This window comes from Ictalurus furcatus, chromosome 28, assembly GCF_023375685.1.
Source record: "Ictalurus furcatus strain D&B chromosome 28, Billie_1.0, whole genome shotgun sequence".
Lineage (NCBI taxonomy): Eukaryota > Metazoa > Chordata > Actinopteri > Siluriformes > Ictaluridae > Ictalurus > Ictalurus furcatus.
The window spans coordinates 1,343,285-1,369,976 of NC_071282.1; the positions used below are offsets into that span (position 1 = coordinate 1,343,285).

The following is a 26,692-nucleotide window of genomic DNA, read 5'->3' on the forward strand; positions in this document are numbered from 1 at the left end:
GAGCTGAATTAATAAACGCGCTGTGGTAGAATACAGTATGTAATAAGATAGGAGTCATTAAGTAAGTGAGTAAGTGTGTCAGTTCTTCTTTAAGAGTAAAATCTGTCAACCTGCATCAGCAAAGTGGCCACGCCCTTGTGTTACACACACACACGCACACACACACTACTAAAGATGGACTGAATCAAAGTCTCTAGCTGTCTTTGGTTCGTGGAGGATAAGAGAAACGTCACAATGCGGTCTGGACAGAATTTATATCTGTTTTTCCTTATTATCACCGTATTAACACTCCTCGGGTAGGTCATTATTGCTATTATTATTATTATTATTGTTGTTGTTGTTGTTGTTGTTGAGTGCTGGGATTTCAACTTTAGGCAGTTACTTTTTAACAGCTTTATTCTACGATTTACACTACAACAGCGTGCCCTGCCTAGTAAATAAATATAACATAGTGCCATGTGTACTGTTCAAAGATCTGGAAAAAAGTCGTATTCATCATGTAAACTTTCAGTGTCAATAAAGCCCGTCTGAACTGAGAAAACATTTTTTGGATCGAGAGAGATGCAAAGAATCCGAATAGAAAGAAATGACATTTTATCAACGTGACGTTTCCTGACCTTTAAGATATTTAAAACCCAGACTGTAAAGTATGTAGCAGCACATCCTACCAAACGAATGTTCTCCCTTCTTTACTCAATAGTGTCCTGTTGTTCTTCACTCTCCAGGTAGACATAGACGTATTAGAACTCAATTTGCATTTCCCGAGAGAATGTTTGCAAACGTTACCTCCGTGGAGACCTTGACGGTTGAAACGGCTCTCTAAACGTGTTTTGATTTTGCCCGGGTTTGTTGGGGGAAACGAAGCCGAACTGCAGGATGGGCAGCGGAGGTCCTCGCAGCATGTGGTGCGTTTCTTCAGTTCGGACAAGGACCTCGTTTCTTAGATTGTTATGTGCTTCTTGAAAAAGAGAGAGAGCCCAGTTGGTCAAATGAAACATTTTAAGTTCATTTCACAAACATAAGTTGACATAAATTAGGCTTAAGCCTAGTACTTGACCAACAGAGTCCTTGTCCTTGAAATCACTTCATATAGACTATACGGTACATGACAGGATCGAACACGTGGTATTTTAATAGCCAATGATCATGCAGGCCTTTGTTATTTCTGACTATTAAAAATGTCAAACGTTTCATTCAACGTTACAAAAACAATGTCGAAACGAAGAGACGTGCTGATAACATGTACTGTGGGGTAAACAGGCATTCAGCACGGTTTAAATATTATGATGATTATAACTTAATTAAAATGCTAAAACAAAGAGCATTAAACAAGAGAGCAGACGGGTCAAGATCAGTGGCTTCTAAGGACTATCATGTGTAGCTCAACAGAAAGAGAGAGAGAGAGAGAGAGAGAGCGATTGTTAAGTATGCTTATTGTCCCGTAATGGTTAAGGTCGATGTACTTAGCGTGAGTGCAAGCAGATGGACATCAGATACATATAAAGTGTTGATAACACAAGACAATGCAAATACAATCAAAGCAAACACAGCAACAATGCTGAAAACAGTGCAACAAACACAAACTATACAAATTACACATTCAGCGCCAGACAATTACAATGTAGGAACAGAAGGTGCAAATATTACACAGGTGCAGTTTAACGTACAAATATTTATTTAGAAACGTGTGCTCCGTAGTGCACAGATACATACAGTGCTGTGGAAAAGTATTTGCTCAATCCTGATTTCTACTGTTTTTGTGTAGATCTCGTACTAAATTGTTTCAGAAATGAACACAAAATCTAATATAAAACAAAGACGACCTGAGTAAACACACACAATGCAGTTTTTAAAAGATAATGTTATTTATTGAAGCGAAAAAGTTATCTAATACTAACTGGGCCTGTGTGAAAATGTATTTGCCCACGTTGGTTATTAATTCCCCAAATGGGGTTGATAATGGGGTTCAGCTGGACTAGACACGACGAGACCTGATTACTGCAAACCCTGTTCAACCACATCAAAGCTTAAATAGAACTTTTACAACAGCAGGAAGCTGGTTAAAAGTTCTTACCCAGTAACACACATGTTGAAATATGAAAGACGTCTTTGTAAAGCAACATTTCTGTAACTTCATTCACAATGTAACAGACCTCCATATTTGGATTTTAGAGTATCTGATTGTATAGAATTGTACGATTTGCGACATTATTTGTCGATATTCTTTTTAAAAATCAGTCTGTAGTGTCACATATTTATCACGATCTCATAAACTTGGTGTGTGTGAGTGTGAGTGTGTGAGTGTGTGATTGTGTGTGTGAATGTGTGAATGAGAAACAGTGTAAAGTGCTTTGATTAAAAGGTATATAAGTGCAGACCATTTACAGTCAAGCATGGTGGAGGCAGTGTGATGGTGTGGGGATGCTTTGCTGCTTCTGGGCCTGGGCAACTTGCAATAATTGCTCTCTACCTAAAGGAGAACATTCGGTCTTCAGTCCGTACGTTGAAACTCAAGCGCATCTGGATTATGCATCAACTTGGAACACTTGGATCTCAGGGAATCACACAGGACTTATCTGGGCTGGACTCGTACAGTTTACTCATGGACAGCAGGCTACACCCGATTATCTTTTCTGAAGAACAGATGAGCAGGTGCTACAGTTCTCCTTTGGCCTGAGCAGAAGCAGCACCAAAGCAGACAATTATATACTGTAGGATGTTAAGATGGAATCAATGATAGCAGAAGAAATCTGCTGCCTTCCTGAGCTCTTTTTGTGACACAGGTGATGTGTCTGTGTAACCTGAGATCGCTTGACTGGATAATGCCAGGGTATTTGAATGGCTCAACCACATGCGTGCTCCTGGTCACAATCTATTTAGACAGGTCCTTAGAGGTGCAGTCATGTGTATATCAGGAAAAGAGTAGGTAGGAAAGGACACACCCTGGAGGTGTGCCAGTGCTGAGGCTTATGGCTCCCATCAATCACCTCTACAGTGATTGTATTAAAGGCTAAAGATAAAGTCAACAAGCAAGATCCTCACATAAGTTTGCTCAATTCAGTCCTAAGCTTCTTTGGAATGATCAAGTTTTCGGTTGAACTTTTAACCAGGAGTCTGCTGAGATTTGTTTGCAGTTAAATAAATATTGTCAATTCCTCTACTTTACATGAAGTCCCTTATGAAAAACAACATTTCTGTAACTTCACTCAGAATGTAACAGACCTCCATATTTGGATTTTAGTGTATCTGATTCTATAGAATCGTATTATTTGCGACATTATTTGTCGATATTCTTTTTAAAAATCAGTCTGTAGTGTCACATATTTATCACGGGATCATAAACTTGGTGTGTGTGTGTGTTTTATTCATCAGGATCAGTTACTTCAGCTACACATCCTCCTGGTTCAGGTAAGAAATACACACTTACTCACACCCACCCACACAGGTGAGCGTGAGCAGCCGTATGTGTGTGTGTGTGTGTGTGTGTGTGTGTGTTTCATTTCTAGGAAATCAGCCGTTTCCAAGTCCGTACTCCTTAATTGTACTCTAAATGAGTTATACTGCTTCTACCTTTTGAAACATGGCAACTGCAGTAAACTTTCACAAACACATTAAGAGCACCTCCATGACCTTAACCTACTTTAAACCCATCTGTGTTTCGGCTATGCTGAACTGCCCCTACGTGTGAACGAGTGTACGGACGTATATGCGTTCTGCCCTGTGACCTTGACCTGGATGAGGCAATTACTCAATGTGTACGAATGAATTTTAATCCCATGTGTGATGTTGTGTGTTTGCAGAGGTGTGTGGGAGTGCAGACTGACCGTGTGAGTACCCAAACTCTTATAAACACGTTTACCTTTATTGTTATACCTCTATACGGTGCAGCCGCTCAGGTTTATATTCACCGGGGTTATTAGTTTTCCAATTTAACCAGTTTGTTACAGGTTTTTCACACATAACCTGTCAGTATCTATTCGAAACGGCTCAAATTCACATGGAAAATAAACTATTCTGTCCGCAGGCCAGATGTTGATTGAACCTACTTCGTTTGTTTAAATGAAGACCATTTTTTTTTTTTTTTACAGGATGTTAATGCACTAAATAAACTAACAAGATGCCTCCAGTCTCTGAGATGTTTTTTTTCCCCCTCGACAAGCATCGTAATTTATCCAGGATATATACAGTATGAAATGATATAACATAGCAGTCAAGTTTCTTCTCCATTTTAGCTAGTTAAGTGGTAAGCTTTTTTGGGCACTGAGATGTCGATTCAGTGTCCTTCTCTGAAAAACACGAGGACTTATTTTTGTCTTGAGCACAATAAGCATTGTGTGTCAATAACTGGGCCTACTTCTTTTCAGATGTTTGCATACAAGGTTTTACTTTGAAAGTCAGTTTTTCATCTCCTTTGCCTGGTGCAGATAACTCAAGGTCAAAGAATACCATTAAGCTAAAATTCCTGGAAGAGACATTGAAGAATTTAGTGCTCAATCAGGGCTTGGTGAAGAGGTGGGGTCTTGAATCTTTGTTTGTAAATCAGCCAGGGGACGTTCAGAAACTACCCACTTATCAGAAATGGTGGGAATAAAGTGTTGATGCATGCCTTCCTTGTAAGATGAGATGATATTTCACTGATCAGCTCCATGAAGTGAAATATCTGAAGTCTTGTGACTACACAGCGTTCCTGTCAGGGTCACTGTAGTTACTGAACCACTGCTAAGAAGTTCTTTAAGAAGACTAACTACATAATGAGTATAGTGGTTTCATAACAAATTCCACTGAACTACAATGAAACCATTAAAACCATCACGTATTATGGTTTTGAAACGTGCCTAATTTTGTTTGAGGTCACATACAGTAGATTTACACGCATCCGAGGTTAAAAACACTTTAACGTGCTCATAATTTGAACTGCAGCATTACCTTTTCCCCAAATGTCACAAACAACCCCTTAAATGATCCGATTCTTAACGATTCATTCTAAACTCCTCCTTTCAGAGAGCACACTCTGCTCTGATTGGTCAGATGTCCCAGCGAGCAGGTGATGAAGACGAGAGGCGGGGCCTTTTCTTACAAACCTTAAGTAGGTTAATACAGGAAGTAAAGTCTGGAATTACTAACGACTCGTTTCAGCTGTTCAGAATCGGTTCCTTCATTTGCGACTCAATCAGTACGTTTGTCGTGCGCTTAGATTTTTTTTTTGTTTTTTTTTTGTTTTTTTTTTTACATTCAAAAACAGCTTTATAGCACACTACATGAAAAGGAATATTTGATAAAACACAATTATAAACAAAACCCTGACTGTTATAGAAACAAGAGCCACAAGGGGGAGACATGCACCAAACGTCACATTGTAGATCAGGGCTGGTAAAAGTGCACAATAAGAGCTCAAAATAGCTCATTAAAAACACAATAGAAAACGATATCATGCTCAGTTGTAGTCTGTGTTTGTTGAATCAAGTGCTATTTTATTCATTCATATATATTTAATTACTCTTTTTTTTGTTTGTTTGTTTTATGTGAAATTTTTATACCGTCGTGTTGCATTGTTTACATTTGACAGCCAAGAAGTCTCCATTTACTATGCCAGTTTTTGTTGTTGTTGTGGGTTTAAAGGTGTTTGGGTTTATAGGCGGTGGTATAGATGCTATTGAAAGAAGAAAAGAGAAAAATCTAAACAGTTTGAACACTTCCACTCAAGAAAAATCTGATTTGTATAATTTGTATGAGCATTTAGAAAATCAACTTAAGCGTGTGCGTGACAACTCTGAATATAACTTTCCTACAGAATTACTGACATCATTTTTGGAGTTAAGTTGCCGAGCTTGAGTACAGCACGGAGGTATTGGGTGAAAGAAAATCCAGTTCAGTAACAAAGTCATTGTAGTGAAAAGCTTTTTTCAAGTGTCAGAGAATTACATGGACAATGTTTGTTGGGGGTTAAGGGGAAAATACCCAGTGTGGATGTTTCAGCTATGAATTACTCCCACGCAACTTTACACCCTTTCCTCTCCTTGTCTGTCTGTGTGTATTGTGACTAATATATATATATATATATATATATATATATATATATATATATATATATATATATATATATATATATATATATATATATACACACACACACACATACACACATGCAGTAAGTCTGTACCTGCTCATCTTTCAGGGAAGAAAAAAAGCATGGCAATGGTAATACGGACCTAATCTTTCCTCCGAGGTGAGAACACACACACACACACACACACATACACACACACACACACACACACACACACACATATATTCCTCTATTTGTCTGTCTCTATACACACATGCAATAAGTCTGTACCTGCTCATCTTTCAGGGAAGAAGAAAAGCAGGGTAATACGGACCTAATCTTTCCTGCGGGCTGAGAATACACACACACACACACACACACACACATACACACACATGTGTCTCCTCTTCTTTGACACGCTGGTTGCTGAGATGCTGTGGGACATTACATGTCTTACTTCACCATGCCAAAGATTACACACATTTTGGAATCAGTTTATGTGGCTTGTCCACCATACACATCCCTACAAATGGGCTGTTACTATAGAAACGAGTCCGGATTGGAATGAGCACATTAATGTAAACACCAACAAATCTCTCTCTCTTTTCATTTCGGCTTTTCCCTAGTTCAGATGTTGCCACAGCGAATCAATTTTCTCCATATGTCTCTGTCGTGGGTGTCCTCCAGCGACACCCTGGCCTCTTTTAAGTCGATGCTTATTTGGGCCATGTAGTTCTGTAGCGGTTTTCCGCGCTTCCGTTTTTCTGGGGTTTTCATTCCGAGCATTCTTCGTGTGACATGCTCTACCCCTCTTCTATTTACATGCCCAAACCATCTCAGTCGCTCTTCTCTTGCTTTGTCCATGAAGCGCGTGACTTGGGCCGTTTTCCTGATTTGCTCATTTTGGATTTTGTCTAGCCTAGTGTGGCCTAACGAAAATCTGAGCATTCGCATCTCTGCTACTTCCAGAGCAGCAGTAAGTCTTTTTGTGGTAGCCACTGTTTCCAGACCATACAGCATGGCTGGTCGCACCACTTTGTTGTAGATGGTTCCTTTAATTTTAGCCGGCACTCTTTTGTCACACATGACTCTAGTAGTTCTTCTCCAGCTGGCCCAACCTGCTTTGGATCCTGTGGTTAACCTCTTGTCGGGTCGTTCCGTTTTTCTCCACAATGGATCCAAGGTAGCAGAAGTTATATGCTTGTTCAATTTCTTGTCCATCATTGAACTTTAATGAGTCATGGATCACCAATGCACATGTATTTGGTCTTCTTGCTATTAATTTTCAGTCCCCCCTTTTTGAGCCAGACCTCTTCGCGTGGGACTTTGTCATATGCTTTCTCCAGGTCCATGAATATGTAATGCAGTTCTTTTTGCCCTTCTCTGTGTTTCTCCATGAGCAACCGCAGGGCAAACAGAGCTTCTATGGTGCTCTTGCCCGGAACAAATCCAAACTGTTGCTCGCTGACAGGGACAATTTTGCGGAGTCTATCTTCTATGATTCTCTCCCAGAATTTCATAGTGTGGCTGATGAGCTTCAGACCATGATAGTTGGAGCAGTTCTGTACGTCTCCCTTGTTTTTGAAGATCGGTACTAGAACACTTTCTCTCCATTCCGCTGGCATTACTTCGGTGTTCAATATGCGATTGAACAGCCCAGTGAGAAACCCTATCGCCATATCACCCAAGCATCTCCAGGCTTCGATAGGGATCTCATCTGGGCCCGTAGCTTTGTTGGGCTTCATTTTCTTCATTGCCACTTGCACTTCTTGTTTGCTGATCGATGGTACTTCTTCTTTGTTCTCCAGTTCTTGTTTGTATCTTTTTCCATGTTGGTTCTTTTCATTCAGGAGCTGCTTGTGGTATTCTTCCCATCTTTGTTGGATCTCAGAAGTCTTCGTCAGTACCTTTCCGTGTTCATCTTTGATTGCGTGCACTATCTGAACGTCTTTCCCACTACGGTTCCGTTGGCGTGCTAAATGACACAGTTCCCGTTCCCCTCCTCCATCTTCTATTTATCTGTACAGTTACTCGTAGGCATCTTGCTTCGCCTTTGCCACAGCTTTCGTTGCTTCTTTGTTTCTTGTACTCTTCTGAAATTTTTTCATCTTTGGTTGTTTCCCATAGTTTTTTCGTTTCTTTCCTCCGCTGTATGCTGGTTTGTACTTCTGTGTTCCACCACCACATTTCCTTATTTGCTCTTCTCAGCCCTTTGGAATAACCCAGGGTGTTTACTGTTGCTAGCCTAATCATGTTGGCGGTAGTAGTCCAGTTCGACGGCAGGGTGCTTTCTCCTCCGTTTGCTCGCATTACCTCCGCTCTAAAGTTACTCATCCCCTCCTCCGTTTTGAGCTTCCACCATTTTGTCTGTGGTTGTTGTCTGGGCTCCTTGCTTTTGTGGCATCTAATGGTTGTGCAGCATGCTACTGGTCTGTGTTGCTGTGCTACGTTATCTCCAGCTATTACCGTACAGTCTCTAGTCTCTCTCAAATCTCTCCGCCTGCAGATGATGTAATCTACTTGGGAGCGTTTCTCTCCACTGCAGTAGGTAGCACGTTGTTGATCTTTTTTGAAGAATGTGTTAAGCACTACTAGCTCCATGCTTTTTACGAAATCTATGATTTTCTGACCTTCGTCATTTCTTATCTTCAGCCCATGTCGACCAAGGAACTGCTCATCCCCTAAGTTCCCTTCACCCGCATGACCGTTAAGGTCGCCTCGTAAGAATAGTCTTTCGTCTTTCAGAATTTCTTCTACTAGGGGCTCTAGCTCGCTCCAAAAACTCTCCTTCTGTGCTTTGCTACATCCGACTTACATATACTTATACACTTATCCTCTATGCACTTATACACTACACTATACTCTAATACAGTGGTTCCCAAACTTTTCCAGGGCAAGGTCCCCCAAATGGCATTAACATTTGACCGAGGCCCCCCTTTTGCAAGATGTCTTTAAAACACATTAAAAATACAGACTTCTGAATATATCCCCCTTTTTTTTATTACTAATTACATATTTACATTACATTAAGAATTGATTCTCTGTGTGTGTGGTTGTCTGAGAGTGAGAAACGGAAACATACTAGTGGGAGCGATGGGCTTGGTGGCTCCAACACAGTTTGTCAAGCCTGGGCTTTATTTCTGTCAGTGCCATACGCATGTCATTGTCCACATGTAGACTCTGTGTTTTTTTTTGTTTGTTTGTTTTTTTTAAAAAGTATTTTTAAAATGGAAAAGCCAGACTCACACAAGTAAGTTGTTGCAAAAGGGAGAAGGCATTTCAGAGCCCTCTCAGCCAGGGCAGGATAGTCTTTTCTTACATGCAGCCGGTAGTTAGGAAGGGAAACAGACTCAAATTTCATTTTTAAATCACATGAATTTGTCATGTCAATCAGTTCCTCCTGTGCCTTTAAATCGAGACTTGCACCTACACCAGAAGCAAAGGGGTTCCTAACCCAGTTTAGATGTGTGTTTTCAAGGTCTGGGAAATACTCTCTGAAATATCCCTGTAGGTGCTGAAGGTGGGACTGGATCAGTGGAGAGATGGTGCACAACTCTCCAGATGATAGGAGCTCTTGGTGAAGTAATGGAAACATTTCTGTAATTCCCTCTTGGAGCTTGTTTGACCAGAGCACTATCTTCTTCGAAAAAGCACGCATTTTGTCTTGCACATGCAATAGGTAGGTGTCACGCCCTTGCATGCTTTGATTCAGTACATTTAGATGGTGGAAAATATCTGACATGTATGCAAGTTTACGAGTCCAGGCTGCATTTGTAAAACGGTCTACCACCTGATGCTTTTCACATGAGAGGAACTCTGCAATCTCTGCCCTAAGTTCATATACGCGGTTCAAAACCGCCCCCCTTGATAACTAACGAATGTTGGAATGAAGCAGCAATCCGTCAAAACAGGCACCCATCTCGTTGCAAAGCAGAGTGAACAGTCTGTGTTTCGTGGGGCAGGATTTGATGTAATTCACCACTTGTATAACGTCTTGTAATACCTGGTTAAGCTCGTCGTCAGTCCTCTTCGTGACGAGAGTCTCACGGTGTAGCATACAGTGTGTGGTAATTGCATTCAGGGCTTTCAGTTTGATACGAGCGGTCACTCCACTGCTCTTCCAGGTCATGGCCACGGCCCCGTCCGAACACACCCCCACACAACGAGACCAGTCAAGTCCATTAGATTCTATGTACTCAACCAAAACTTGAAAAATATCTCTCCCAGTGGTTCTACCTGCAATGGCTTTGCAAAATAATATTTCTTCAACAAAACATTCCTGGGAAATGAACCTGGTGTACACAAACAGTTGAGCAGCATTAGATACATCCGTGCTCTCATCCAGCTGAAGAGCGAAATATTCGCTGGTTCTCACCTGCTCCAAAAGTTGAGCGGACACATCTTCCGCCATTTCACCAATCCGTCGGCTTATGGAATTATCAGAAAGTGATACTGCATCGATTTTCTGAGCAGCATCATCACCAAGCAGTTCTCTTACAATGTCTTTGGTAGCTGGTAAAATCAGATCTTCTCCTATTGTGTGTGGCTTCTTGGCACGAGCTATGTGGTATGATGCCAAAAACAATGCCCTCAATGCCCTTTCCGGGACAGTAGCTTGCTGCACGAATATGGCCGTCTGTCTAGCCAAATTCTCTTCTTTTTGTTTGAAAAAGTCCACTGTCTTTTTGGCCTCTGTTGGGTGCGTTTGTTTCAAATGACGCTGAAGTTTAGAAGGCTTTTGTTGTTTCTAATTTTCCAAAAGAGAGCGTGACTCTGTTCTTTCCCATATTCTTACAAAATTTTTAATTCTCCTTATTTTATTACCCTTGTGTTTTATTTCTATCAAAAATCTTATCCAACATTCCCTTCTCTGAGGCTTTCCAAGCCTCACATCACTAATTTAATGGGTATCTGTGAATAAACTGATTCTGGCACACCCACTGGCCATCTTCAGTTAATTGCCTGATAGTAACTTTTACATACCCATAGTGTCGGCCATCATACTCCATTGTCGGGCCGCTAGTCTCAACTATTTCTATAATGCTGTTGTTGGTGTCTTTTAGGGAGTAATTGCTTTGATCACACTGGTTAAATACTGATTGTTTGTACTCGTACCTGCTATGCAGTAGCTATATATACTTGAAATTTGACCATTTTGTCCCTATTTTTCTCGACTGGGCTTACTACCCTCCGTCTTGTATTTGTCGGGACGTCAAGATTTTCTGATTACCACTTTTCCTTGCTTTTCACAATTTGTACCTTACGCACCCAGGGGTGGGCGAAAAAACCTCTCTGAGGAAAAATTCCCACCCTGCCAGCACCCTTTTGCTCGACAGCGCCTGTTTTCCTTTTCCTGTGCCTGGTTACGTTTACAATTCTTTACACATTGCATGTATCATCGTAAACAGTTCATAACAACTCAATTAAACAGTTTATGTTTCAACAAGTCAATGTCTATTCTCCTCCATTCAGCTGTGTCCTTCAGTATGCTGGTTGTCTTCGGCCCAGGCACTTTGCGTACCGTAGAGGGCCACCCTTGGGGAGAGGTTAGGCTAGCACTTTCACCCAGGGCATGGCTCATCACTTCTTCTTCACTTTCTTGAACACACATGCACATTCAAGCAAACACTAAACATAACCCACATGAAATGGTATTCATACCTGAATCAACACCTGGCTTCACTAACTCCCACCCTTACTCATTGATACATGTTGATTGGATTACTTATATTTAAGACATAAAGATCTGTTATCTGGCTGCACTCGACTCACATACCAGTATACTGCCATGTTTAACACTGATATCCCTTTGTTGGCCCTGTCTTATTCTCGGATAGGTCGTATAGACCACTACCTTGCATTTCAGGTCCTAAGGATGACAAATCTGAAACAATAACACACTTCCGATAAATCAAAAACAATAAATAAAATAAAACAATTCAATAAATAAATAAAACAATTCAATAAATAAAACAATTCAAATACTGTTGCATAACACTGTACATCAGTTCCTCTTATCCTGGGGGTGGCTCTGGTTATTGCTTCATACCCATGATCACTGGCATCCTCCTCCCCCCTATGAGGCAGTGACGCCTCACCACAAGAAGGGCCAGGATGAGAATGAGACCACTGAGGGCCACGCCAAGATATTCTAATGTTTTTCCCGGACATTATTCCCAATGCACGTTTCACAGTTACAGAGAGCTTGTTCCACCGCACTGGCCAGATACGGCGACCATTACTCTTTACAGATCTTTCATATTGTTTCTGTTCTGTTAGTATGATCTAAACCATGGGATTCGTTTATTAACAGCGGGAGAAAGCTTGCTGGGGTCACGCACAACCCATCTATACTACCCCACAGCCCTGTTCCTGTTTATTCCTTTGCACCCCCTTATATATCTACGAAGGCTGCTAAGGCCTCGGAAGTCCAGACAAGGAAGCATTTGGCTGTGATTGATCAGCTGCTTTTATCATGTCTCTTAACGGTTGAATCCTTAACGTGAACTTACACACCCAAGGCCTACAAAATCCTGCCATACCCAAAAAGGCCATCATTTGTTTTACCATCTGCGGTTGTGGTGCTCTAGCTTCCACATGTTTTGGTGTACTTGTACGGCTTCCGATATGCGACCCATATATTTTTTCCTGCAAGACTGCAATTTCCCTTTGCTTACCTTGTCTCCAATTTCAATCAAAAGATCATGACATATTACAACACGGTACTTTGATATTCCAGGGCTGGGAGATCTACAACCTGAGTAAATATTGACAGGCTCTCACAGCATCCCTGTGGGAGTCTAGTGTATGTATATTGTTCCCCTTTATACGTAAACGCAAACAGATACTGAGAATCTGTGTCGAGGGGTACACTGAAAAAAGCAGAGCATAGGTCTATTACCGTGTACCATTTAGTCCCTTCCGGTATGTTAGACAGAAGAGTATGTGGGTCAGGCCCCACAAGTGTTTCCATCATGACTACTTGATTCACAGCCCTTAAATCTTGTACCCAACCTCCATTTATCCGAATCTGGTTTTCTTACAGGGAAAATGGTTGTGTTGCACTGGCTTTTGGTGGGGGACTAATACTCCGACCTCTATCAGACCGTATATCGCTGGCTTTATTCTTTCTCTAGCCTGCACTGATAGTGGGTACTGTCTCTGACATGGCAGCCTCACATGTTCCTTAACTTTTATTTTTGCCAAGCTTGCTGACTTAACCATCCCTGGCTTAACCAATGAGTACTGTCTCTAGAAGTGCCTCACCTTCCTGTCTCTCTTTTGTCTCTACCATTGCCATCTGATAACCTTTACCACCTAGCTCTAGCTCTATATACTAACACTAGTTGCCACCGTGCGGTCGACTGCTACCACAGAGATGTGTATGAATTGTCCATCTGTGAATCTATGCATGTATGGATTTTCAGTCAGTTTCCATTCCCTAACCCCCTTTGCCTGTCTTACCATTGATCCTAGGTTTTTCAGTTCAAATTTTCTACAACCATGAGAATGACATGGGGAGCCTTGATTTCCCCCTGATACCAGTTGGTGATTCTGCCTAGGAGTTTTATCATGGCGGCTAGTCCTTGTGGGCTGCTCACTATATCCATTATGTTAATGTCCAACATCTGTCCCTGCTCAACTTCTTCCCACATCTGGGCAAATTCCTGGTCTTCTCCCCCTTCATACTTCAAGGCACAGTGCAGACTAGAGGGGTGTCTGTCTCATGGCAGTCTGGCTGTATGCATTTAAGCCATGGTCTCCATTCCACATATTTTTTCCCATAAGTCGATCATAAAGGGTGCTTTTAACTTGTCGCCGATCGTCACTGTGACTGTTGGTTCTTGTTTCATGTGCAGTGTGGTGACGTACTGCATCAGCTCCCCCTCTGGTTTCTCTAGGCCTCTTCAACTTTGGTTTGGGTTGGGTCTCCTATATGGGCCGTACATAGGGACTCCTGGGGGCACAGGGGACTGCATTGCGGGTGCATTCTGTGATTTTCCTGCATTGGAATCCAGTCTCTTTGTCTTAGTATTTGACCTCTTTTCTCTGCTCTCTCCACCCAGTCCAGTTCCTCCTCAGGTGATTTGGATAGCCACATCCTCAGCATCCTTCAGCTGCAAAGTTTCACCTTTGGGGAAATCCTGCTCGGCCATATCATCCTCTGCATTTTCTTCTTCCTACTGTCTTCCTTCCACAGGTCTTTGGAAGCCATTGAATGTTCCCTTAACTTCCACTTCACCAGGAATCCATTCCTCTTCCCCTTCCTCTCATGCCCACATCATGTATATTCTTGCTGTCTGGGTGTGCGTTCTAGGTTTTGCTTGTGGAAAATACTGTGGGTTATATGGGCGTGGTGGCCCCGGCTCCCATAGTTTCTCACATGGTGGTGCAGTTCCCTTTACCTCATTTTCTTTTCCTTTCTCTTGCCCTACTTTAACTTTGTTATTATTCACTTCCTTTGCCTTTTCTGCTTATTCTTTCTCCAGCTCCTCTTTCTCTTCCCTCTCCTTCAAACCATTCCAGTACTTCTTTCTTTATTTCCTTATATATTATTTTCTTTTTTTCCCCTAGCTTTGTCCATGCCTTCTTCCCTCTTTTTTTTGCTCATCCCACACTACACGTCTTTCCTTAATTTCATACATAGTTGCTCATCAAAAGTCCCCACGACGGGCCATTTCAACACAACCTCTCGTTTTTTGTATTTGTTTTTTCTCTTCCCCATTTTTGCAATAATGTTTAATGTCTTTTCTATTTTCTTTGTGCTTTTCAATAATAATCTCTATTGGATTTACTTCCGCTTTTCCAGCCGTCATCTTACCTTTGTACAAATGTATTTATGCGTGTGTTTTTTGTCATGTTCTCCCAGGCCATATGTCATATCAGTTTATGTTTATTACTTATACAGTAAGTATACTTAATACTTATACTTATTAATTATTACCTATGCAGTTATTTCGTTATCCGTTATTCCTTATACAATTATATTATTATCATTTGTTTATTAATACAGTTATTTTTATTGTCAGTTATTCCTTATGCAATTATTCTCTTATCACTTGTTATTCATACGGTTATCCTATTATTAGTTTACAGTTCAATTCAGTTCAACTCTGCTCTTTCTTCATGAATGGTTTCATTTCCTCTTTCTTACACACACACACAACCACATCTATTTATAAAGTCACACACACACACACACACACACTCGCCTTTTTGCACGTGCACACACACACTATCACTCACAGTACATATATATATATATATATATATATATATATATATATATATATATATATATATGCACACACACATTTATATTCATTTACACTTTGACACCAATATTTACCCTTTTACGACACTTGTTTTGTACATATGAAATTAGCCGAATGCAATATCACACACTCACCGGGTATGCTTCTCTTAGTGGGTCCTTACCCTTGAGCCGCAATACCCAGACCTGGGCCCAGGATTTTATACTCTGCAACTCACTGCTTTCAAGCCTCCCAGCCAGCTCCATCAAATCCCTTCAGATGATTCAGAATGCTGCAGCGCGCCTCGTCTTCAACCAGCCCAAGAGAACCCATGTCACACCCCTCTTCATCTCCCTCCACTGGCTTTCCGTAGCTGCCCGCATCAAGTTCAAGGCCTTGATGCTCACCTACAAGACCTTGTCAGGAACAGCACCCTCCTACCTCAACTCTCTCCTGAAGGCCTATGTTCCCTCTCGCAATCTGCGATCGATTAGCGACCGACGTTTAGTAGTTCCCACTCAGCGTGGCGCAAGGTCCTTTTCCAGAACCTTCACACTAACTGTTCCTCAGTGGTGGAATGCACTTCCAATCTCAATCCGGACTGCAGAATCTCTCACCATCTTCAAAAAACAGCTAAAGACCCACCTCTTCCGTGAACACCTAACCAACTCATAATAATAATAATTTAAAAAAATAAATAAAAAATGCACTTACACCTCTACTCTGTGCATTTTGCTTCCTCTGGAACTCAATTAATGGATCTTGTATGGTAGCACTACTTGTATTGTTCTCTGCTTGATATATCGCTTTGCTTGTATTTTTCTCATTTGTAAGTTGCTTTGGATAAAAGCATCTTCTAAGTGAATAAATGTAAATGTAAATGTATACCCCTCTAAGCAGATCTGGACTCACTCCAGCGGTATCAGGGGTCCCCACCAAGCAGTTGCCACCTAACGTGGCCAGTATCTGGGGTTTGTGAGGCCTCACCACCTGCCTTCTATGCAAACCTGAATCTGCTTATTCACAATAACTTCAATAGTTTCCAACATTACTTCTCCAGTTTTCTCTTACTTTTCATACTCACTTTTGGTTCACTTCAATTTTTAAACACCCAATCATTCATCCAGGTTCTTTTTGGAGGCCAACTCCATCCTCCCTCCCTCTCTGGGGCTTTCCTCTCTGGGCAGCAGAGTAACTAAGGCAGAGCTTTCAATAAACAGGTGTCTGCTGTACCTTTTCCCTATACGGCCTGCCTGCTGCCTATGGAGCGGTGAAGTCCCAGGAAAGGAGATCAGACTATGGGCCTTAACCCACTCCTGGCTGGCTCGCCAATTGTTGTTTCTAATTTTCCAAAAAGTTAAACACAGCTAAGTTATCAAGTACTTACATCAGTTTAAGGATGACAAAATCACAGAGAGCTGTGAATAGGAAAAGCAAGGGTTTATTGCTGCTCACCACACGAGATCCGCACAGAGGGATGTCCCAGAGTGATCTGAAAGTCCCCTGAAACGGATCTCCCTTTTTAGACAGTTGAAACACCCCTGGTTTGCCCAAAATACCATTACATGTGATGTCTGGGTGATGTCCTGTCTGGGTTTTTTTTTTTTGCCTCAGACATCTCGAGACCTGTTGCATTTGCACTTTTAAGTGCTTTGTTTTTTAAGACCACCTTCTGCTATTTATGTCTGAGCTGTTTTTGAGTGAGGACATTTATCACCTGTGTGCTTTTTCTCCTTTATCATGAGTAAGTGTATGCTTTTTCTGCATTGTTATTAGCATATGTACTGTATGATTTAGTAAAATTATCATTAGCCATTGCTTTGTTATTCTGATTACTCTGGGTCTGTGTATGAGTGAGTTCATGCTCTTGGGTGTGTGTGCTGTGTGTTGCATTTCCTCTTTTTGGTCAGGCCCTAGGCCTTGCTATAATTAACTTTTTAAGAGACATTGTCTATAAGGAAGAGAGCGTGACTCTGTTCTTACCTATATTCTTACTAAATTTTTCATTCTCCTTATTTTATTACCCTTGTGTTTTATTTCTATCAAAAATCTTATCCAACACTTTAAACATTCGTTGGAGAGAATCTCCAGGCAGAGAACGCATTTCGGGCACTCATTGCCATTCTTATGTGCTACAGTAAATCCATACTTTATGTATGCAGCCTTGTACTTTCGTTTTATTTGGCCATGAGGTCTTCATTTTTTGTGCAGCTGAGCTTGGGTCAGCTGGGCTGTTGGTCTTGTCGTCAGGGCGTTTTCTTTTTAAAAACTTGTCCATTTCTTTTGAGGTAGCTGGTATCAGTTGCTGGTAGTATATATATATATATATATATATATATATATATATATATATATATATATATATATATATATATATATATATATATATGAAAAAATCATGTATTTATTTCTTTTTCACACCAAATTGTTGAGGCCCCCCGGGCACTCCCTGGTGGCCCCCACTTTGAAAACTACTGCACTAATACACTATACACTAGGGCTGCAACTAATGATTATTTTCATTATCAATTAGTTGGCCGATTATTTTTTCGATTAATCGATTAATTGGATGGGGCGGGGCAAACTATACACTTATAATATACACTTACTCTTCGGTCAACATTGTTGAAGAACTCTAGTCTTAGTCTTTCTATCACAGACAAAGAGGACTCACCAGTCACTACTAAAGTTTACATATCTCCACCTAAGTGGTTTGGTTTATTGCAGAATAGTTTCAAGCAGGATAACAATTGTCAATACAGTGATTAACAATAACAATGGCATAATTCAATGGTATTCATTCAGTTGACAGGTATGCTAGAGCTTGGCTTAGGTCATGCTCATGTGGGTCAGGTGGTCAAGTGGTTTGTCAGGAAGTGGTTTAACACTCAGACACTACACACTTTATATATACTTTTTTATTTCAGGATCATGTGATAGGTGTCAGTGATCATCCTGATGACTCTCCATTCTTCTTGCCTTTTCTTCTGATCTCTAATTTCTTGCTCTTCTCTTGTCCTTGTGGGATCTTTTTGCAGTGTAAGATGTCACATTGTCCTCTGAGGGAGGCTTTAGTAATATTTGGAAAGACGTCACCAAGAGTTACAGTTTGGTTTCTGGGTGTAATTTGTTTAATTGATGAGATAGGAGATGCAACACCACGGGAGGTTGAGACCTCCATATCAAAGACTGTCTGCAACAACACGCACACACCCAAACACATACACCCACACACATACACCCACACTCACACATGCAAACACACACACACACGCGCACACACACACACACACACACACACACACACACACACATGCGCACACACACACACACACACACACACACACACACATGCACACACACAGACATGTACACACACAGACACATACACACACGCGCGCAAAGAAGACGGACTGAAGGACAGTCTTTGGTACGTGGAGGACAGGAGAAACGTCAAAATGCGTTTTTTACAGAATTTATATCTGTTTTCCCTTATTATTGCCGGTTCACTCCTCGGGTATGTTATTATTATTATTATTATTATTATTATTATTGTTGTTGTTGTTGTTGTTGTGACACTGAGCGCTGGTATTTCAACTTCAGGCAGTTACTTTTTAAAGGTTTATTCCAGAGAACTTCAACAGCGTGCCCTGCCTATTAAATAAATATAATATAGTGCCATGTTTGTAACACACCTGTAGGGACTGTTTTCATGGATTTGCATTCAGTTTGTAGAATACAAGCCACAGTTCTCTCAGTTTATTTTTGTGATGTGTGTGACGCGATTTCCGTTTGATCCATTTTTATAAGTTTCTGATATCGTTGATGTTTACCACAAAAAATCTGCAGTTCTGTCACGAGTGGCTTCATTCTGATGATAAAACTGTTAGAACGTCATACAATAAAATGTTATTACATGCGGAAAATAATATGTTGTATTTTGAGGGCAGCGGTCTTCTTCTTACCTTCCCTCTGGCTGAGCGAGATCTGATGTTCGGCGAGGTTGTTTTTCTGTTTTTCATACCTCCATTGTATTTTTGATGCTAAATACTCAGGTCTGCTTAGTTACCGCTCATGTTAAATTTAATCCTGTCACAACTTTCAGTGTCCTCCACTAATATTGGCACCCTTGGTAAATATGAGCTGTGGAAAAATTGTCTTCATTGTTTAACATTTTGATCTTTTGTTAAAAAAAAGACAAAATCACAAGGTGGCCTAGCTGCACCAAACTTTCAATATTACTTTGTTATAAACTCTATAAACTAATATCAAATACTGATGTAACTATAACACTACCAATAATCAGAGGCGAAAATGATTTGTCTGTCTCCTCCAACTCTGAACTCTGGAAAGAAATCTGTAGCAGTACTTTCTCTATGACTAGCAACCGAAATGTACAACTCATACAGTATAAGATTATTCATAGGACCCACATCACCCAAAAAAAAAGTTTAAAATGGGTTTAAGCGACACAGACACCTGTTCACAATGCTCTTTGGGCAGCACGGACGATTATTTCCACGCCACATGGACCAGTTTACTCCTCTTGGATAGTAGTGACTGATAAACCTTCCACTATCATGGGCTGTAGAATCCCTCCATCGCCATCACTTTGTTTACTCGGTAATGCCGTAGAAGTCGATAATCTTCCAACCAAATCTAAAAACCCACTCCTCATCTCTCTCCAAATATCGCCAAGAAAATAATTCGGTTAATCTGGAAATCAAAAATATCTATACATATCAATCATTGGGGCAACCTTCTTACAGAATACATCACGTTAGAAAAAAATAACATTCACCCACAAGAAAAATATATTTACATATAATGACATCTGGAACCCATTTTTAATTCATTTTAATCTAAATCAAACACCTGGAACCAGACCCACGCACTCTCCCAATCATATCTCCACAAACTTATAAGAAAGAAGGGGAAAGGATAAAAATATTTGAAAATGTTGATACATTTGTGTTTTTATCCGTATATATATATATGCATGTCTATATTATATATTGTTCATATTATTATTAGTTATAGCACTATTGTCATCATTACCATCTCTGTTATTATCATCATGATCATTAAGACTATTTCATTACCCTCAATATTATTATCGGTCACGTAAGGAGGTCGAGAACGGGTGCACATGCAGATAAGAGTTTTACTGAAGGAGATATAGGCAGACAAATCCAAATCATAAAACAATAACGTGGTCAAAAACGTGGCAAAGACCAAGACAGTAGTCAAATAACGAGGAAGAGAACCAGATCAAAACCATGAAACATAAAGCTAGGAATAAAGGCTTGGGACACCACCGTAACTATAGCAACTGAGCATAATAACTCACAAAGCCATTGTGTTGAAACAGTCTCTATATACTGTGGAGTGAGTGTGTGTGAACTCCGGAGAAGGTGAACGTGTGCGTGTGTAGGAAGTGTAGTCCTCCTCGGCCATGTTTGTCATTCGTGGTGCATCCTGGGAAACGGAGTCACTGGTTTGCTGCGATCTGACATTATCACTGTTGCCAGCATTGTCATCACTGTCATTATTATCGCCACAATTATGGAAATACCTTTAGATATAGTTATATTTTTAAATATGGGTTTTCTGATTACTATGACTGTATTATCATATCATAATTATATTTATAACCTATTAATACATACTAATAGATGTGATTAATATTAGACTCTGGAAACATATATCTATAAAACTTTAAACTTTGCGTGTTATATACTGTAGGTTTGGTACTGGTAAAATAAATCAATAAATCTCATGGCTCTTATTATCTTATCTCATTCAATTGTTCGTTTTGACATTTTTGTGATAGATAACAGATAACAACGAGAAACCTTTTTATTTAAAGAAATATTTTCTTCTTGTGCTTTCACAATGTTCTCCCTCCAACTCTAGTAATCTGCTTTAAAGAGGGCAGGTGGAGCGGAGCAGGGGCAGGGCCAAGGTTATTTTAGTTACAAAAAATATTGTAAAAAATCCTGTCATGTAATGAGGTGAAGGACGGATTCAAGCGCAGTTAAGAGCTTTTATTTAAGAGAATATAATCCAAAGGGGAAGGCAAAATCAACAGCGAAGACAGACAAAGGTCAGGCGATCAAACAGACTAGAGAAGGTAAGACAAGATAATCAGAAGCAAGGGCAAAACAGAATCAGAACCGTTTAGTATTTTTTATCTGATTTATCATTACAAACTAACGATCGATTTTGAACACCAAACACCAATCGCTCCACTGCTACTGCTATCGCATGGTAATACACGTTACTCTGCCCTCTAGTGGTCTTTTACGATTCAGCAACATTGACGGATCCACTCCATTCAGTTCCAAAAAGATTCAGTTTCACTTTCAACTTTTAACCAGGAGTCTGCTGAGATCTGTTTGCAGTTAAATAAATATTGTCACTCCCTCTACTTTACATGAAGTCTCTTATGAAAGACGTCTTTGTAAAGCAACACTCCTGTAACTTCATTCACAATGTAACAGACCTCCATATTTGGATTTTAGTGTATCTGATTGTATAGAATCATATTATTTGTCGAGATCAGTCTCTAGCGTCACATATTTATCACGGTCTCATAAACTTGGTGTGTGTGTGTGTGTGTGTGTGTTTTCTTCATCAGACTCATTTATTTCAGCTACACATCCTCCTGGTTCAGGTGAGAAATACACACTCACTCATTCCCACCCACACAGGTGAGTGTGAGCAGCCGTGTGTATGCGTGTGTGTGTGTGTGTGTGTGTGTTTAATTTCTTGAAATCAGCCATTTCCAGGTCCGTACTCCTTAATCGTACTCTAAATGAATTATAATGCTTCTACCTTTTGAAACATGGCAACTGCAGTAAACTTCAACAAACACATTAAGAGCACCTCCATGACCTTAATCTACTTTAAACCCATCTGTGTTTCGACTATGCTGAACTGCCCCTACGTGTGAACGAGTGTACGGAAGTATATACGTTCTGCCCTGTGACCTTGACCTGGATGAGGCTCAAGGTGTACGAATGTATTTATAATCAGTGTGTGATGACCCACGTGTGATGTTGTGTGTTTGCAGAGGTGTGTGGGAGTGCAGACTGACTGTGTGAGTACCCAAACTCTTATAAACACGTTTAGCTTTATCGTTATACGTCTATACGGTGCAGCCGCTCAGGTTTATATTCACCGGGGTTATTAGTTTTCCAATTTAACCGGTTTGTTACAGGTTTTTCACACATGAATGGGTAACAACTGTTGGTCTATTCATCTTTCAGGGAAGAAAAAAAACATGGTAATACAGACCTAATCTTTCCTACAGGGTGAGAACACACAAACACACACCCACACACACACACATTCCTCTCTCTGTCGAGCTGAACATGTGCGTCTCCTCTTCTTTGACATGCTGGTTACTGTGATGCTGTGGTTGATATGGCTTCTCTGGAATTACCTCGCTGATCTACTTCCTCCACCTTTGACTGAGAGCGATGTGTTTTTACGATTAAGACTGACGCTGGAGTTAATCCCACTTGCTGACGATCTCAAGATTTTCCTCAGAGAGATTTTCCTTCACCACGGTCACCTCAGGCTCGCTCATTAAGACTCGAAACTGTATCCAGATTTCAGTAAAGCTGCTTTATTGTTAAACGTGTTATAGAAATAACAATCGATTCGTTAAATAAGGAATAAAACACGAGTTACCACCCTGAAGTGGATCATTTTACAATAAACCTCGTGTTTTATTCCTCTTATTCGACAATTAAACATTGCTGTGGTATAAAGGAATAATACTAATAATAATTGTTATTATTATTTTATTTACTTCACTACTTTCCTACTAGGATTGCATGCGCTCAGCCCAGTGTGAGTAATAGGTGAGTAAACGTGTGCGCATAACAACAGAACAGACCTCAGCTTTTTTCCTTTAATGTGTCACCTGTCCGTACCTACCAATATACTGTAAATTAAGTGAAAGCTGAAGTGTGTGTGTGTGTGTGTGTGTGTGTGTGTGTGTGTGTGTGTGTGTTGTCAGTCGGCCAGATGTCTCCACAACGACCCTGTGGTTAGCTCCAATTGTGTGGGAGGGTACATATGATTTGACGGTGATTGACAACATCTACAAACAACAGAACATCACCGTGGCAGTCACCGTCTTCGCTCTGGGGAAGTAGGTCTTGACACTTGACACGCATAAAGCATTGTGGGTAATGGTATGTGATAAAATGCTCAAAAATTTAAACACGTTTGCCAGCGAGGCTCTAACGGTGATGACACTAAACGGGTACCTAAGTGGTGCGACAGAAAACTGTTTGCAAATATGCCACAGCTATCCATGTCCTGGTGCCAAGGGAGCAAAATTGGCCATGCTCTCAGGGTGGGAGGGGCATCATGTCTCTACCCTGTCAATCAAAGCAGCCCTAATGAATCATGTCTCCATCATGTCTGTCAGTATGCAGAAGAGGGCAAATAGCACTTTAGTTCCATCAAAAACCTCGGTAATGAATCCCTTCTATGACTAACTGAATATGTTCCTGCAGGTACGTACGCTTCCTGAAGGACTTCCTAGAATCTGCAGAGCAGCACTTCATGGTGGGCTACCGAGTGCATTATTACCTGTTTACCGATCGTCCGGACGAGGTTCCCGCGGTAACGTTGGGGGAAGGACGTCAGTTGACCGTGATAAAAACAGAAACCTCGAACCGCTGGCAGGAAATCTCACTGCGCAGGATGGAGAGAATCGAGAAGCTCATCGAGAAGGAACTCACCGACAAGGCAGACTACATATTCGGGGGTATACTGGGGGGGCGGAGTCTCTGGGCGACCTTGTCGGCGTGCTGCATGCCTGGTTTTTCGGAACATCTCGGAAACAGTTCACGTACGAGCGGCGTCCTGAATCTCAGGCCTTCATACCTTTAGAAGAAGGAGACTACTACTACGGAGGTGCCGTGATCGGAGGACGCCTCGACAAAGTGCACAAGCTGGTGAAGACGTGCCGCATGCAGCTGGATGTGGACCGAGCCAATCACATTGAAGCGGTATGGCAGGAGGAGTCTCACCTGAACAAGTACTTCCTGTACAATAAGCCCAGCAAGGTGCTCTCACCTGAATACCTGTGGGACGACACAAAAGGGAAACCCAGCTACATGAAAGTGGTGCGTTTCTCTCAGGTGTTCAAGAAGTACGCCGAGGTCCGACCCAACCCTTAAAGCACACTGTACTGTAATGGGTTTCTCAGGAAAGATAAATGAACTAACACCATTAACTCTATCACCATCATCTCACAGGTTTCAACCACAGACTACACCAAGGTCTTCCATCAGGAAATGTTTGGTTACCCTACATTATAATACATGTTGATGATTATATTAATAAATTGTGTTTTCCTGGATTTTTAGGTCCTAATTATGTTTGTAAGTTACACAAATGCAATAAAGACAATTCTTAAAGGAGATCTAACTCCATGTCTTCAAACTTCAGTACAGGAACCATGGTGCAATAGTTCATCCATCCATCTTCTACCACTTACTCCTTTTCAGGGTCGTGGAGAACCTGGAGCCTATCCCAGGGAGCATCGTGCACAAGGCAGGGTACACGCTGGACAGGGCGCCAATCCATCGCAGGGCACAATCACATACATACTCACACACTACGGACACTGCAGACATGCCAATCAGCCTACCACACATGTTTTTGGACTGGGGGAGGAAACCGGAGTACCCGGAGGAAACCCCCGCAGCACGGGGAGAACGTGCAAACTCCGCACACACGTGGCCCGGCGGGAATCGGGAAACCCCGGACCCTGGAGGTGTGAGGCGAACGTGCTAACCACTAAGCCACCATGCGCCCTGGTGCAGTAGTTGCTCTTCTTAAATATACATTCTCTTTTATCGACCTCATTTGAATATGACTGTTCTTGTTGAACAATGGACATCACTCTTTACAGACCTGAAATACTCAGCACACGTTGTTGACGTCCACTGACCGTTTCACAAAAAGAAAATGGTGTCGTTAAGATTATCCAAAAAAACAATATTGCCAAAGACCTTCCTGTTTTTATGTGACATGTTCAGGCTTTGTAGCATGAGATCAGAATCCCTTACTATTGAAAAACCTCTGCAAGAGTGTCGACATTACATCATCAATAAGCGATTAATTCTGATCGAGGTCGTGTGGATCCAAAGCCTATCCCGGGAACACTGGATACGGGGCAGGAATACACCCTGGATGGGACACCAGTCCATCACAGGGCACCACGCACTCACATATTTACAACTAGGGGCATTTTAGTGTAGATAATCCACTTACTGACATGTATTTGGCAAACCAGAGAAAAGCTAAATATACACGATGACAAAGTAAAAACAGTTTGCCATGTTATACAGGGATGGGAGGGGGGACATTTATTTTCCAGCACACGGAGAGTGAGTTCACATGTTGTTGTAAGGTTCTCACAGAAAAGCAAATAAATCTCAAATAAAAGGTTACTGTTGTTTTATTGGAAATGATGATTGTGTGCTGTGAAAGTGAAAGCACCTTTTACTACTGGTAATAATTAATCTATTATATAGCCAAAATAAATAAAGAATTAAAACAAACTTTAAAATGTTGTGTTTTGGGTATAGTTCTTCAGTTCGTCTGTCGGCGATAGTATTCCTGTTACACCACCACGATCTGTGAACGATTACAAATATTAAAAATGTATTAATGAAGGACTTTTTTGTGTGAGACTCGAGTCTTCAGGACAGACGAGTTTACACGGTCCTGTATCTCAGTAACATAACAACTGCGTTTGTTCTGTTTTTTTGACTCGAAGAGAAACGCCTGTTTCACGCATGATTTGCTTGCAGGACTTATGCTGGTAGGATTACAGTTTCCCTCCACTGTAAATTAAAGGCCAGAACCTGTTCCAGCATCATGATGTCCCTGGGCACATAGCGAGCTCCATGAAGACTTGGCACGCTACGGTTGGAAGAAGGCGGAAGAACTCTAAACCCAGGGCTCAAATCGAGAGTAGACATTCAGAGCTATTGATTCTTTAAACAATGAATTGAACAGGACACACCTGGGCCGCACAAAACACCTGTCAGCCACTTGTTTCAATATTTTTCCCCACTTGACAAAATGGGTGAGGTTCAAACCAAAAGGTCTCGTGTTCTAAGTTGCTCACAGATTTAAATATGAGGAAACGAAAACTGAAAGTCTGATCTACCGTCTCATATTCGTCTTTTGATCTCAAACACAAATGTCTTCACTGTATAGAGAAAGCAATAAAATTGGCCTCGTTGTTCCAATACATTGAATTGAATGCCTTTTATTGTCACTGAATGTACAATGAAATTAAGAGCCACTCCTTTTTTGTTCCGTGCCAACATGTTCATTAAATAAACAATAACAT

General features: G+C 41.0%; 1 pseudogene; it reads left to right on the top strand.

Moving 5' to 3' along the window:
- Nucleotides 1–211: 211 nt before the first annotated feature.
- LOC128603460 (globoside alpha-1,3-N-acetylgalactosaminyltransferase 1-like) lies at nucleotides 212–25,986 on the top strand (annotated as a pseudogene).
- Nucleotides 25,987–26,692: the final 706 nt, after the last annotated feature.